Here is a 16,048-nt window from a genome sequence, read left to right as displayed (position 1 = left end):
TCAGATACAATAGCCCAGGAATGCACTTCTCTCTCATGTTAGTAATTTTATCTTAGCTCTCATGCTCGACAGCTACAGTTGGAAAATCTTAAATGGAAATTCATCTGGCCTTTTACATATAAAATTTGCCATTGCATCTTAATGCAACAAAAGAACAGTTAAGATACTTAATCATATATAAAGACTATTTTGAACCTGGCAGAAAGATTCAAAAAGCAAAGTTTATATATTCTTTTACAAAATATGGAGATGTTTCACTCTGCTGGCTTAGAGCAGCTGAAGGAAGAAAAATAATGACATTTCAAAGTAAGAAGAAAATATTTGAAAATATATGCTTTAAACTCCCTACTTTTATATTTGTTGGTGGAATTCCCGATAGAATTGGAGCCCTCCAAAAGATCATCATTGGAATTGGTGGGAATTTTTCTGGTAAAATGGCTTTCTGTCACAAATATATCAACTGCTTAAAGCCAAAAGTTTGTGCAAAATATAGATGTGCTTCCATAAAGATGAACTCCCCTCTGCTGGGTGGGGGAAGCTGGTGGAAAACAAAAAAAATATATTCAGAGATCATATTTGCATCCCAATCTTTTTTTCTCAGATCACTGGCCAAAATACTGTATTTTCAGTCTTTCTGAGGTGAGCTTGACCAGAAACAGAATAACAAGGGCAGAATAGGTTGGGCCCCCCTTATTTCATATGGTGTGACTTTCACTTTTAAACCTGAGAGAGGGAATAAGCTTCCCCTTTCACGACCCCATTCACAAAACATTTATGTCTGTCCCAAATGAGAACCAGTCTATCTAATTTTCTTGTTTTTCTAGTTTGAAAACAGGTGAATATGCTTGGGTTAATCCCCATGTGGAAAAGGCAATCAAGAAAACTTTTCCAAGGAGGCTGAAAAACATTTCCTATTTGGACTTTATTAGTACTACTAGTGGCTGAAGAGCACTTCCAGAGTCTTTAAAAAGTGTTAAAAGAAGATGTCCTTTAATGGCTAAGCGAAAGAAAAAGCTTGACAGGAAGAAAGCTCTCTTTGCAATTAAAAACATTGGCAAAGCTGTAGCTAAATATGTTTTAAATTCAGTTCTAGCAAATGTTAATCTGCAAACTGTATGAAGCCACCTCTAATAATCAATGGCTTGCTAATGAACTGCATACAAGTTCTGGCACATTGATGCACGCACACATAATGAAAATAAGGCATTTGAAGGTGTTTCATGGGATATTTTCAGATCACCACTGAAATTTAATTCAGTTTTACAAGTGGAATTTTCCACTGTGGTAATACCAGCAATCATATGATGTTCATAGACATTAACAATATGAACAATTACTACTGTGGGCACCATCAAAAGTGCAATTGTAAACCAACAAACATATCTGAAGCTTTTTCTGGGAAGGTACTGAGGACAAAAAGATAACAGTAGGAAAATTATAGGGGAAAATATGGTTGCTGCTCCCTGGATGGCACATGGTCAGCATACCCTAATTCCCACACACAACACAGCCTAAGGGCAACTAACAGAGGGTGGAGAGGAGTGGAGACACACAGAGTGGCCAGGCTCTGTCAAAACCCTTGCAGACGAGGGAACTAAGTGGTACTTTCTAGCTAATAAGCTGCACAGCAGCTGAAAACCAAGGGTTGCTGTTGAACCAGCAACCATGGTAAAATCATTCTCCGTGGACTGATGTATGTCCCCATCCCAAGGTTATCTCAGGTACAGAAAGGTGAAAGAACTCACTGTCCCCATGGACCTTGATTTTCCAAAGTCCTGATGCAGTATCTAGCGCTAGATAAGTTGCTCTCTTGCAGAGATATTAAGAGTTCTCAGTAGAGTACTCTTAATATTTCAGTAGAATACTAGAGAAGTGTAGAATGCTGTCATTGAAGCAGAGCAACCAAAAACAATTAATGGGCTCCAAGACTGTGGGCCTTATGGAGCACAGAATTTTTCTCAACATTGTAACATCACAATCAAAAGTTAGGATTGAATGACTGTGGATCGAGTATAAATGCATCCTTTGATTTACAATCAAAATGGGGATACTTTGCTCTTTCCCTTAATAAAATATTCAAGGGATTAATTACTCTCACTTGTTAAACAACAGAGTATTATTTTTAATCCAAGTTTGTCTAGTTCAAGTTCACTATTTTTACCTTTTCAGAGGAAGAGCTATGTACAACCAGTGCCCACAATGTAATGTATAAGGCATTATAATTATACATTAATCCTTATACATTAATGTATCCTTAATGTATAAGGATCTTATATTTTAATCTTACCCTTAATAAACAATATTTGAAAAATTAATGGATTAAGCATGGCTCTCTTTCTATTTTCTTTCAACCTTCCTTGTAACTCTTCTCAGAACTGTTTCTGTGGTTTTTAGTACCCTTTGGGAAGGGACAAGATGGGAAGGAATGGTCAAATGATACTTGAGTCAATGCCACTGTAGATTTGAGATAATTCCATCTGCCTACTTCTGTTTGATAATGGCAGATGTAAGCAGGAAGGAATTACATTGCTGTATTGCATGCAACATCAGATTGGCTTCTTTTGATTGTTTACTGGGACTCCCATGTCATTTTTAGAATTACTGAATCACACCCTCACCTTATCACCTTAATATTTTCTCTAAGTCTAGATACTAGTTTAGTCTAGGTTTTCATATGGGAATGAATTTTAAAAATTGTTCCTGAGGTAAGCATAGCATATACAATTTATTCCACTGTGAATTTTGTACCTATCTCTAAATTTTAGCATGATGAACCAAAACAAATTAGCAAGACAATTGAACAGCAGCAGATATCTTCTTTACGCCAAATAATTATTTTCACATTCTATGAGACAAAATATCCAAGTTCTGGCTAATACAGGCAACATCAGTCTTGCCCTCGCAGTATTTTTTTCAAGTTTAAAATTGAATTTTTAAGAAACCACTGTGAATAGTTGTCAGTTGTAAATGTTGATAATTTTATTTGTGAAATAAAGAATTTTTCTCTTAAAAAAAAAAGAAAATTTTATTAAGAAAAGCATTACTCTGGTATACCCATGGATCTCTAAAACTTGTCTGTGATGAATCTAGTAAATGCAGGGGAGCACTTGTTTGGGGTTTTTTTTGTTTGTTTGTTTGGGTTTTTTAATGCAACTATGGAATATTCTTCTGGTTTTGGAAATGTTCAGCCCATTCAGGGACTACTGCTATTGAACAATATTTTAATATCAGGAAACAAATATAATTCATAACTTTGACCATAACTTCATAAATACAGCAATTATAAAGTCTGTGTGTCTGGCCTAAATAGGTTCATGTTAATGCATACATAGGATTATTTCAGCATGCATTTTCCACTAGTTATTTAATATGTTGTCATTAAAGGCTGCACTTAGAAGCATAATGAATAAGGCTTCAAAAATATAAACTAATTTTGTAATATGCATATTGCAAATAAGATTATTTTCTGAAGCTTTCTTGCTTTAAACAAGATCTTCCCCTTTCCCTTCCCTTCCCTTCCCTTCCCTTCCCTTCCCTTCCCTTCCCTTCCCTTCCCTTCCCTTCCCTTCCCTTCCCTTCCCTTCCCTTCCCTTCCCTTCCCTTCCCTTCCCTTTTCCCTCCTGATAAAATTTGTAAATTCATTTAAAAGCAAAAGATTTAGAAAAGGTAAATATTGCATTTATTATATACTTATACATAATACTTTATATTTATGTATTTATTAAAGACTGTGGGCAAAAACTAAGCTTTTGGTACCTGGGAGATCCTCTTTGTCAGCACCCACTGACTCTCAGACATCTGAAATGCAGACATTTTATACAAAGAAACAGAAAATGAGAATATTCTGACAGGATGAAGAAACAGCCTTGTCTTGAAAATCCACATTAAAATGAGCTGGATTGCACCCAAAATGCCAATTTGTTTCAGGAGAGGAAGTTTCTTGATATATTTAATATTTTAGCTACTATTAGTAAATTGTGTCCACATTTTTACATCACAAATGAGACCATTTGGTTGTATTCTCTCCCCCAGTTACACAAACCATCTCAGTTTCATTAGTCTGCCATTAAAAGATGCTAGGGGCACAGGTTTAATTGAAATGAAGCACCTTTCTTACAGTGAGACACCAGATTAATTTACACGCTCTTGCAACACATGCCTCATGGCAAAATACAGACAGCTCTCATCTGAAACCTGAGAGCTATTTAGCAGTGCACAGTGATACTAAACTACACTCCAAGCCTTAAAGATAACAATGTTTTATCCAAATCCATTACCAGGGTTTTGGGCAGCATAACACATACCTGCCACATTTTCTAGCACGTGTGTACACAATCAAAGCTGGAGGGCTACCAGCAGCCTGGACCAAACACCTCATCTTTGAGACAGCTACACAAAAGCAAGGTCCCCTGAACATATTGAACAAATTGCTCTTTGCTGCTTTAATGCAGATCTGGTATATTATGCAGGTTGCACCACTCTGTTTTCCTAGCAAAGGAAGGCACATTCCTGGGTGCTTCAGTGCACCAGGATTCAATGCTAACATACTGATGGCCTGAGAAAAAGGAATGTTCTCCTGATGCAACAGCTCACAAACTGAAGGACTAAAGAGTTGAGCTCTGACCTCTGCTTTGCTTTGCCCTCTTACCCTGGTCCTGACCCATGGTCTCCCTGGCTCACAAGCCAGCTGGTAGAGGAATTACTGCTGCTTTCACTAACACTTCTGTGCCAAAAAAATTCACTGTAGGCCTCACCTGGTTCTTACTGGGTCAGCTAAGTATGGGGAAAAATTGTATAGTAGACTGAGAATCTGAAGTCTCAAGTCTTGAGAAAAACCTATTGTGAATCTACAGATAATGTTATGTCATAATTTCTGTCTGGATGTTTCACCAAAACTGCAGTTTTAAAAATCTTCTTTTGCCCCTATTCCTGCCCTATGCATATGTAAAAAAAACCCCAAAAACCTGAAACAACAAAATCCCTGAAATTTTAATTAAGGTACAAAATTTGGGTGCTTTCATCTGCTCTGAGACCCAGTTTTTCTTCTGTGTCTGCAAAATCAATTGCAGGTGCATTTGGAAGTATTTGTACTGCTGACTGTTTGACTGACATCTTCAAATAAATTGTTCATGGTCCAAGTACTCGGGTGTAAAGTTTACACAATTGAATTCTAAGTGGATGAGGGAAGCAAAGCCTGACACCTGCTATATCATGGTTACAAAAATATACCTCCTTGAACCTGAAGTCCTGCCTGCACTAGAACAACATGTTCCTATCACTCCAGATGCGAGATCCTAAGTCACTCAAACACACATGGAAATACCCTGTACCCTCAGATATCTGCATGTTTTGATACATAAAAAAGAAGCCATGTCCTGGATTTACCTGGATTTATAAAGTTTTACAGGAGGGTTTGATCACCCCCCAACAACTTTTAATATTAAGCAAAGGAGAATATTAGGAGAGAGTTTTAGTAAAATAAATATAATGGATATTGAGAATGTGAGTTTATAATAGAGTGCTTAAGTAAACACTTAAGACAGGTAGCCCATTCTCTTCTTCAAGATCATGTTTAACTGCTTTTTTTATCTTGTTCCTATATAGTTATCAACAGAGGTATCAACAGTTTTTAATCAAACTTGGCAAAACACTTTCCTACAGCAAGTGACAGACCTGGCAAACTTGTGTGAGGAAAAACCAATGATTTGTCATGAATGCCACAGAGCACTGCAGTGCTCCTTCTGAGGCAGAGTGAGCAGGACAAGCAAACACCCTGCACGAGTCTGAACCACCTTCTCCTCCCATCAGCTGGTTGACTGAATTCTCACTGCTGCTACTTGGAATGTCCACTGGGAAAAAAAAAATAAAAAGGAAAATATCCAGGGCTGTTAATTTGGCATGAACATGAAATTCACACCAAAAAAAAACTAAGAAGGGAAAAGTAACTGAGCCAGTTTCAGCAAAATGACTGCAAAGTTGTACTGAGTTGTGATAAACCATTAAAAATAAGGAGTGACTCTGTTTTCAAAGCAATTGAAAAGGTACTCTTCAAATGCAGCACTAAGCATAACTAATTTGTTCTGGTAGTGTCTTTAGGCTGCCAAATGCATTTTAAAAAGAACCCCATTTAAAATGCATCCTTATAGCAAAACGTACTAATGTTATTTAATTGGACAGTGAAAGGAGGGGCCTGCTGCCTTTCTTTCAAGCAAGAATGGTTCAAGAAAAGAACATTACTGCACCACAGTAACAAAGCTGTAGGTGACAACTGCATTTTCCTATCAGTTTCAGCCTTAATAGGTCAGTACTATCACTATCACACTGAACTTCAACTTGCTGTATCAAAAAAATTAGAAGAGACAGGCACCACTTTGAGGCAGTTGGTACAATTTACCTTGACTTAATAGGGTCTTTCTGTGGGAGGATGGCTAGGGGTATAGCAGTCCTAAAGATATATTCATACCTTTCTTTCATGCTTCATAAAATCAGCTGCTTTTGTGATATCCATCGTAGAGATATTTATCTGGCTCAGAATATTTGCTTAGTCCTTGTTTGAGTATCTCAGTCTTCATTCTATTAAATATTAGCAGACTTTAAAAAAAATTTTGTCAAGTTCAGATGCAAGAAATGACAAAGCTTTTTTTAAAGTTTTTTATGGCTCTTTGCTCTCCACTCTATTTTCTGTGCAGATGTATTTTGGAGCTGACCTACCTGTATTGCTTCTGTTGCACTCCCAACAGCAAGAATGATAGAGCAGCAGACAGTCCCTGAGTTCCTTCTTCTCTAGACAAAGTAATTATTTAAGGAATTTAGACAAATTAGCAACAAGTCCCCTGCTGTTTTACAGAACATCATATTTTCCAGCAATTAAAGGTGTCCTTGTCAAAGGAGGCATCCACTTCTCCAGGTCCCTGGGGTAAGTGATATGACTGAAAGGAAGCTATGACCAGGATCTTCATCATCTGGATTGTGTTTTGAGGGCTACTGGCTGGAAAAGCACATTGAGCACTGGCTGAGTCCAAAACTCGGGCATGTAATTATTTCTGAGTTTATATTTCTGGAAATATTTGCCTAAATTTAATAGTGGCAGCCACAAATTGTTAGAACACAAATAGCTGGAACTGGGTCTGCATATTTCTAGCAAACTTCACCCATGTTACAGACAATTACATTAAATATACCGAGCTAATATTTCTGAACTGATAGATTTTCAATCATGAAACAAAAATATACCCCAAATTTGTAAAATGTGCCTATTATCTCTTAGTTTATGCCATCTGTTTTCCTCAGAAAATGATCTCTCTAAAAACATAGGCTTCCATGTATGATTGCTATCACTGGTACAAATAAGAGGTGGGATTTCACGAAGTAGAATTTCCACATTCTTTTGCACAGGTGATTATACAATCTACATGACAATATAGGAACTTAGACTTACAGATTGTGCAAGGCAATTAAGTAGGCAGGTACAGTGTCTCAAGTGCCCTGTCTGAGATAATTAACTTAATATTCAGAAACTGTAACTTATCCTCCAAAAATGCAAGCTCTTCTGATTTATCTATCACTGAGAGAGGAGAAAAAACCACTCCTGCTCATAATAGGAATATTGTGGCATGAGACTTGGTATCTTGTCCAACGAGGCAATAAATCAAAGAACACAGCAGCCAGATTTTTGAAGAAAGAATGTTTTCAGCTGAAAGAGAATTGTCCTTGACTTTCTTCATGTGGATGTAAAACTGTGATTCAACAGCAAATATGAATAAAAAATTAAAATGTACATATAAAATAACTGTAGCTTTAACCTCAGAAATCAAAACATGGGAAAATGAGAAATCTCTCCTTGTAAGATGTTGCAATTGATAATGCTGTTTCAGGATACAAGAGGATACTGTCAGCTCATAATTTAGAGAACACAAAAATTAACCAGAAAAACTCCTTTTAATGTCTGTTTTGTTGTTGTGCATGTGTATTTCCACGTGCATGTGGATGAGGATGCATGTGTAGATTCCAGTTCTTTGCTACCTCTTATTTTCCTTTTTTTTTTTTTTTTTTTTCTGCCTGCAAGAGCAACACAAACAAAGGAAGACTGACTAATGCACCTCAAGCTCAAAGTTTCTCTCCAGGGAGACCTGCCTTTGCCCACGCAGCACACCATTAAAAATGGTGAGGCTCCACATGGGAGCACAGGGCTTCCCACATGCAGCAGCCTGCAGGATCAAGGGAATTAATGATGCAAAATGTTGTCTAAAGCAGGCACATGACTTCACTAAAGAATAAAAAAGCTATATAGATCTAACAACTCAATCAGCTACTTGAAAATGCAAAATAAAAATAAAAAAGGGGGTTTTTTGTCCCTTTATCCCACAAACATTCAACAGGAGAAAATCCTGTTTACTTGTTTATTGGATCTCCAGTTAGTTATTCTTGAAGAGCTGTCAGTTTTCCCCTTTCTCCATGGCTCCATCAATTTCTGCATGGTGTGCACAACATAGAAAGGAACTACTTTCAAGCCGGATTCTTGGCCCAATTAGAAATTTGTAACTGAGGAATTATGCAAGCAAATGGTGAATCCAGGTCATCCTCTCCCTGGCAATCCCCAGCAGCTGCTATAGCCCCTGGAAGTGGCAGTAGTCAGCCTTGAAATTTCTACACCTATGTACTATGACTGGGAGCAATACCATTGAGTATACAGTTGGTATCATACAAATTAATACAGTGTAAATTCTGCCACTTTGCTGCTCACCCCAGTGAGCTCTTTCTTTCCCTTTCAAGGAGTAGCTGTGCTGATCAATAACTAGAAAATCTGTTAGAACCAGAGAAAATTGTTTGCCTTGTGAAAACTGTTTCTCTCCTGTAAACATTTGCTTTTAAATAGCATGGACTGCAGCTGCATCCTAGATTGAGCAAGCCAGCAGAAATTGCTCACCCTGGTTTGACTTGAAGGGGGCAGTCATTTCTACTTCTATCAGTTGGCCTCAAACTTGACCCCTCTCCCACCCAACTTATGGTAAACACCAAGGGATTGCAGGATCAGGATCATTAAGCAGTGCTGAATGGACAAGTCCTAAAGCAAAGCAGAGGGACAGTCAATTGTAGGCAGAATGCAGCAGATTTATATCCACTAGGTAAAAGAAAAATGACTCCTAAATGGGCTGGAGCAGCTGTGAAACTAGTCTGCCACAAGCCAGGATGAAGCATGGGAGTCTCAGAGAAGAGCCTCTTTGCTGTCCAGCTCTAAAAGCAATTACCATAGATAAAAGCAAGTTCTTGGCAGGGCAGGCAAACTGACAGGGCTCAATTCTTAAACAGCAATCTGATCCCAGGGGACCTTCCAGATCACTTACACACCTACCATCACAGCACCACTACTGACTGAAAAAATGACAACAGAGGAGGGGTGGGAGAGACTGTCCCTTCAAATAAACAGATTATGTCCAGAAAGAGAGGCAGTAAAGAGAGGATTCCAGTGTCAATTACTGTCCTCAACACACGTGGCAGGGAAAGCAATACAGTAAGTGTTGGTAAGAGTAAGCTTCAGTTCTGCAAATCAGAAAGTAAACCCTCAGGCATTTACATTTTTAATTGAATCCCCTTTTAGTGTGCTAAATCTGATTTAGTGTGATTAGTGTTCAGTAGTTGATTTCACGGATCAGAACAATTGTTCCATAATCTCCCAAACATGATTCTGTAAGGCCTAAAGCTGTATTACATTTCTGCTGTAAGCACAAACTAATATAATTTTTAAATAAAATATGAAATAATAATATATTACATTGTATGGAGAGGCAATTATTTGGTCTAGTGGTAGGCATTGATTTATTTAAAAAAATATCAGAGAGAAGCTCAAGGTTAAAGTGAGGAGTTAGAGGAAGACTGGAGAAAATACAATATCTTTCATTCTCTAAAAGAAAGTTTTGAACTATGTGTCTCATGAGCCATGACAGAGAGCAAAAACTGAGAAGATAGAGCAGAGCAAGAAGCTGGACACTGAAGCATGGAAAGATGTATGCTTATTATTACTTAGAGAGACAGGTGAAAACAACAAGTAAGTGAACAAGCAAGAATAAAAGATCAAGAAGATGCAGTTAAAGGTGAAGTGGTAGCAGGTGGCCATCCTGCAAGAAGGGAAAATAAAGAAATCTTACTTCTGAAAAAAAACCAGACAAATGACATAAGTTTGCAAAAAGAAGCCCTCACAAATGAAACTTTCAGTATGTGGATATCTGGAGTCAGAACTATAAAAGTTTTACTCAACAGAGAAATGATTAAAAGCACTGTGTGGTAACTCCTCTGCTGATGGTGCAGTTCCTTGGATCAGGCCACATAAGTACAAAGTGCAGGCAAGCTAAAGCATGCATGGGTGCATCGTGTTTATCAGGGGTAACCCAGATTGCATTAGTAAGTGCAAATACTTGAGCTTTCCTTGATCTAGCATTAACCAATTTCAGATCCATCTGTTCCACTTTGGATTGCAGCCTGAATGTCTCATGTTAACTTCATATGCTTCTAAATTGCCATCAGTTGTATCTTCTACTAAGTAATGTTCATAATTCAATAACCATCTGGTCAGAACAAGGGCAGTGTTCTCAGTAATTTCATAAAGCTTACTTAGAAAGTGGGGAATAGAAGACCTGACCCCATGTCCCTAAATTCATTCCTAGGTTTAAAGAACACTACTTATAGCATCTTCCTGTGCCCAAATTAACAGTGAAACACTTAAACAAAATTAAAATGTTCTTTAAGCAAATAAACCAAAGGCTTGTAAGCTACATTTTATCTTTCGTTAAACATAAGTAGTCTTGTGACCTTCAGAGCCCTTTTCTTAAGCAATCGAAATTTGAGGCAAATAAAGAACAAATTGTGTTTCCAATAAAGAAATGGGAGGTAGGGAACTGATTTAAGGAGATTTGATCTGATTTGATCAAGTAAGTTAGTAGGAAAACAAAACAGTCTAGCCTCCTTTTATGGCTTACTTTGAGCCTGTAGAGCCATCTCCATTTCAATTCCCCTCATTAAGGAGTTTTCTCATTTTCAGTTTCTCTCATTAAAGACATAAAGTTTAAAAGGTGTCAAATAACTGGAAGAAATTGTGTTTGTACAGTGAATTGAAATCTAGCAGCCTCAAGTTTTGCCCTCAATTACATCCACATGAACATATTTGTAACTTTGGTACTAATTGCAAGTACAGATGGTATCAAAGTCATTTATCTGCAGCTCTTGGGATTTATCAAAAAAATGAAGGTAAAGTGGCAGGCTGAAGTGACAACTCTTGGTTTACTCATGCATGTTATCACTGATCAGTGGCAGAAATAAGCTGGAATTTTGTGATACTGAATGAAGGCATCCTAGCACTGAGCTAGAAACAAAGCAGCAGTTGTTTCAAAATTTCTTCCACAGAGTACGATAAAATGATGTTCAAATCAGTAACAGTGAGTGAAACAGTAAAATTTAATCTATTGTTTTTTCTGTTGAATTGTAAAAGAAGAATTAGAAAAGGGCTGGAAATGTTTATTTGGGAATCTTTTGCTGCTGACCAGCAGCCCTTATAAATGATGCAAATTGCCCCATCAGCCCATCTTCCACTCTGTCAGTGAACCTTTTCTCTCCTCTGTTCCTTTTCCTTCCTCTCCTTCTTCTGTTCCTCTACTGTGTCATCATCAACAGTAAGACATCTGCAGTTTAAGATTATATGTAACTTTAATCTGTCATTTTCTTTAAGAATTCTGTGCAGTCACTTGTCATCTAGATCCAGTAAACCAATCTTTGAAAAAATTATTCTTTGAAAAAAATTCTCTTAACACAGAAGGTGAACATGCACTTTTTGCTGAAAACACCTCAGAAGCTTACAGACTCCCAGGAATACTTGTCTGCATACTCCTCTCTGGGAAAAAAAAATTGTTTTCGGATCAAACAAAAGCTTGAAAATACTTACCTCCTAAAATATTAATCAACAAGATAACAGGAGAGGTACCACCATACAAGCTGCTTAGATTTTCTAGCCTAATCAAAAGAAAAACAGATGAAGGTGCTGAGAAAATTGAATTCAATGGTATTCTGAAATAACATTAAGCTGAATTCTACAAACTTTTTTAATGATCAGCCTAGCTTGGCTTTTTCTAAATACCCTCCACTAACTCAAGTAATAACCAAGAATGTAGGATTAAGTAAGTCTTTAGTCAAAGTCAACATTGCTCTGCCTTTTGCCTCCAGAGACATATTTACTTTTGCTGTTAATGAATAGCTTTGTGTTATTTCTATTTAAATATTATGTATTGCCTACTTCTTCCAATTTTTATTTGCTCCTTGGAGCATCTGCAATTTAACACTCAGACTGGTACCTACATCTTCAGTACATCAGAGTTTTTTAAAAAAAGCAACTGTCATCATTGAATAACGCTTAATCAATAAAACCCCATTTCCTAAACAAAAAAGTCATACCTGAAGCCCCTTCCAAACAGTCATGGTTGATTTTAAAACCCTACTTACCATACAATTCATGTCCTGCATGGATAGAAGGAGTCCTGTCTGTCGTTCTGTCATTTAAGGCACATGCCAGATTGACAACCAAATTATTCCTTCTAACCCTCTAAGTTCGTGGAATCCCTTTGGAAAGAGCATGATCAATAAAAGGTTTCCCTGGAGGATTAATTTTTTTCTTATTTTACCCTTTTTGAATGAATTATCTCTGCAGTGTTTTTTATGCTCTGGAGTTCTATTTATTCATCCTAACAACTTTTGGGCTGTATTGTGTTTGTGTGCAAATGGTACTCTCACTTCCCATCTCTCAAAAGCATGTGCAAATGCTTATGTTTGCAATGGCCCTTGCACAAATAGTGCCTAAATTACATTCTGCCTCTGTTTCCTTTCTGTGCTCACTATCTTTCTGAAGGAGTAAGAGTAATCTGGGGCCTTCAGTTGCTAACTTATATTATAGCAAACTGGAATTTTCTGTCCTCAAGTCATACCAGAAGAACTCATATACAGCATGATATTGAAGAAGTGCTTGTTTGTACCTGAAATTTTGTCTGTGATTCTAATCTGGCTGGTTTTCCAGTCACATTAGAATTATAGAACCATAGAATTTTTGGATTGGAGAAGAACTCTAAGGTCATTGAGTACAACCATTAACCCAGCACTGCCAAGGCCACCACTAAATCATGTCTCTGAGCAGCACATCTACATGTCTTCTACATACCTGCAGGGATGGTGACTCCACAACTTCCCTGGGCAGCCCAGCTGGCCTGATGAATGCTGTAGTGATTTACTGTTACCACAGTCCACTCAAAAGAGGCTTGCTTCAAAGAAGAAAAGTATTGCATTTATAAACTCATGCAAACCTTATCAATTATTCTCTGAGTAAAATTAAACATGACATGGCTTTTCTGTCTTCTACATGACCTGGGAAATGGAGCCCCAAGCAGAAGATTTGAGTCTGGAAGAGATCACTCAGTCTCACAGGTCCCTCTCCCTGGGGTTCCAGTGTAGTGGCTCAGCTGTTCCCACAGCTACCAGGTGGCAGTGCCTCTCACAGCCCCTCTGCTCTGGGAAAACACACCTGGTTTTGGGATCTATGCACCCTCTGGGTATAGACCCTTGAGAGCACTTCCCCCTAGGTCACCCAGGGCTGATGCTGCAATTATTGGTCTGCTCTCTTCTTTATTCACCTTTGGAAAGAGAAGAAATGCTACTGAAACTCAAGCGCTGCAAGTATTTGGTCTTTACTTGTCTACAGTTATACAGTGGGCAGAGTTTACAACAGTGACCCAAATGGAAAAGGAACTTTGGCTTCAGTGCTCCTTCTGGTCATGCCACAATTGAGCTGGACAAAAGCACAGGCATGATTTAACCCTGACCAAACTGTAACTTCCACAAAAGCTACTGACATCAAGCTTTGCTTTAGTGCACACCTGGCAAAATAAAGAATACCTTCTCTTCATTTTTTTTTTTAAGAGTAAATGACTTCTCTTTTTGCTATGCAATATGGATATTTTACCTTGTGATGTTACTGACAGTTGTCACTGCTGTGAGCATAGCTGAGAGGCTTTGGGGGGCAAGGGTGGTGGGTAATTTCCCAATTTCATGAACTATTTAATCTGGCAACCAATTCAATATTTCTAGAAAGCCCACAGCCTGGTTTTTAGATTTGGAAAAGTGGATACAAATGCCAGATACATTACACAAGGTTGTATGTCACCTAAATTGTGAACCAAGTGTCATATGTACAGATTCTGCCAGCTGTTGGCTTGTTTTCACTATTCACTATGCATTTGGTCTGAACAAGGCAGTCTCATTATTTCATGTTTACAAGCCTCTGTTTTGTAGCAGGTTGAAGTCAAGGACGTTAAAATTAAAAATATAGTATCTTACGTTGCTTTGGACATAGTGAAGATTGCTTTAAAGAGAAGCTCATTCTGCATGTGTAAAAATGCAGATTGAATATGGTTTTACTTTGTACCTACCCAAGTTTTAATACTGCTTGTATATTTTAAAACACAAAAGATGTAGAAGTGCAGGCCTTATGTAAAATTCATCACAAATCTTCAAAACAGGTTGGATATGACCAGTGACAAATGATGTTCCATAAAGCATTGCATGACTATTTTTAACATACTTCTCATACATAATTTCTACTGCACTGGCTGCCCAAAATTAAGAACATGTTGAAATACAAACCATTATAAATGATAGGCCTTCATGTCTCCACTTAATCTTTGCAGGATCCCTACTCACTTGACTTCATATGAGAAGCAAATAAAAACAAGTGACGTGGACAACTGGAGCCATCCCAGCAGCTTAGCTGCCATCTATATGTATTAACCACTACTGCATATTACTGGTGAGTGGATTCTAATTCAAAAGATCCCAAGCATTTCACTTGTGTCACTGTCTTCATCTTTACTTTCCCTTACTGGGCAGTAATTTCCCCTTAGTTGAGATCCCAAAGGTTGTGTCCTCCCCCAACCAATATCAGCAGTCATGGATTCTAACCCTCAGATCTAGTATTCTCAAAATGCCTTTTCTTTTTTTTTTTTTTTTAAGCCAAAACTTTATTTCTCCATCACTTTCATAAAAGAACAAATTTCTTTTACCTCCTACCTCTCTAAAGTTGTTTACTTCAACACCCTCCTCATTTTTCATCCTCTACTTCCACTTTTGTCCTTCACTGTAGGATAGATGATAAACGGCCCATGCATCAGCATGCATTGCCTTTCATTCCCAGTCTTGCCCACTCACTTTCTGCATCACAGGATTATCTGGGACCTGAGGAAAAGCTAGGATCCATCTCTCCCAGGCCATATTAAAGGCAGGCACACAAGAATCCATTTGCAGGCATCATGCTGCAGTGCTGGCCCCAGCCCGTTATGAATGGGAACAAGGAAGAGTGAAAGTACAACACATAGCAATGAAAAGAGTAACTACTTCTCCCAGAAGAGCTTCCTGACTTCAGGTTGCATGTCTCCACAATGCACTGGGTGACTTCGCTGCAGTTTTGGCTGTGTATGAGCGCTAGAGAAGTTCTGTCCCCTGTGCCTTTGCCAGTCATGTTGCCAGCATATTTACCCTTCTATAAAATGGAATAGTACCATACTGGATGCTGTGAGCCTTAGGCAAATAAGACACTTCTGAGATCCTCAAAAGGAAAGGTAAAGGATTCTGAAGGTGAATTCTTCATTAAAAAAAATTCTTTATTGAAAGGGTTAAAAAACATTGGAATGAACTGCCCGGGAAAGCGGCATAGGACGCAGTGTTCAGTCAAAGGTCGGACTCGATGATTTTGGTACTCTTTTGCAGCCTTAATGATTCCATTATTCTAACTTGGTGTTAGCTGTGTTTTCATTTCATACTCTGGACCTACATTTTCTTCCAGAATCAGTCACTGTCATCCTGCGTGTAGATACTTGGAAGTGCCTCTCCAACCATCCTATTTGCATTAAAGGGTAGATTAGAAAACATTGCCTCTTGCAAGCCCAAGCACTCGGCGCGAACTCCCACGCCCCCCTTCCCCCAAAATGACTCGGTGGATTCCAGCCTCCTCCCTGTGTAACAG

The sequence above is a fragment of the Melospiza melodia genome, chromosome 1 (assembly GCF_035770615.1).
Source record: "Melospiza melodia melodia isolate bMelMel2 chromosome 1, bMelMel2.pri, whole genome shotgun sequence".
In the NCBI taxonomy this organism is placed as follows: Eukaryota; Metazoa; Chordata; class Aves; order Passeriformes; family Passerellidae; genus Melospiza; species Melospiza melodia.
This window is presented reverse-complemented; position numbering follows the sequence as displayed.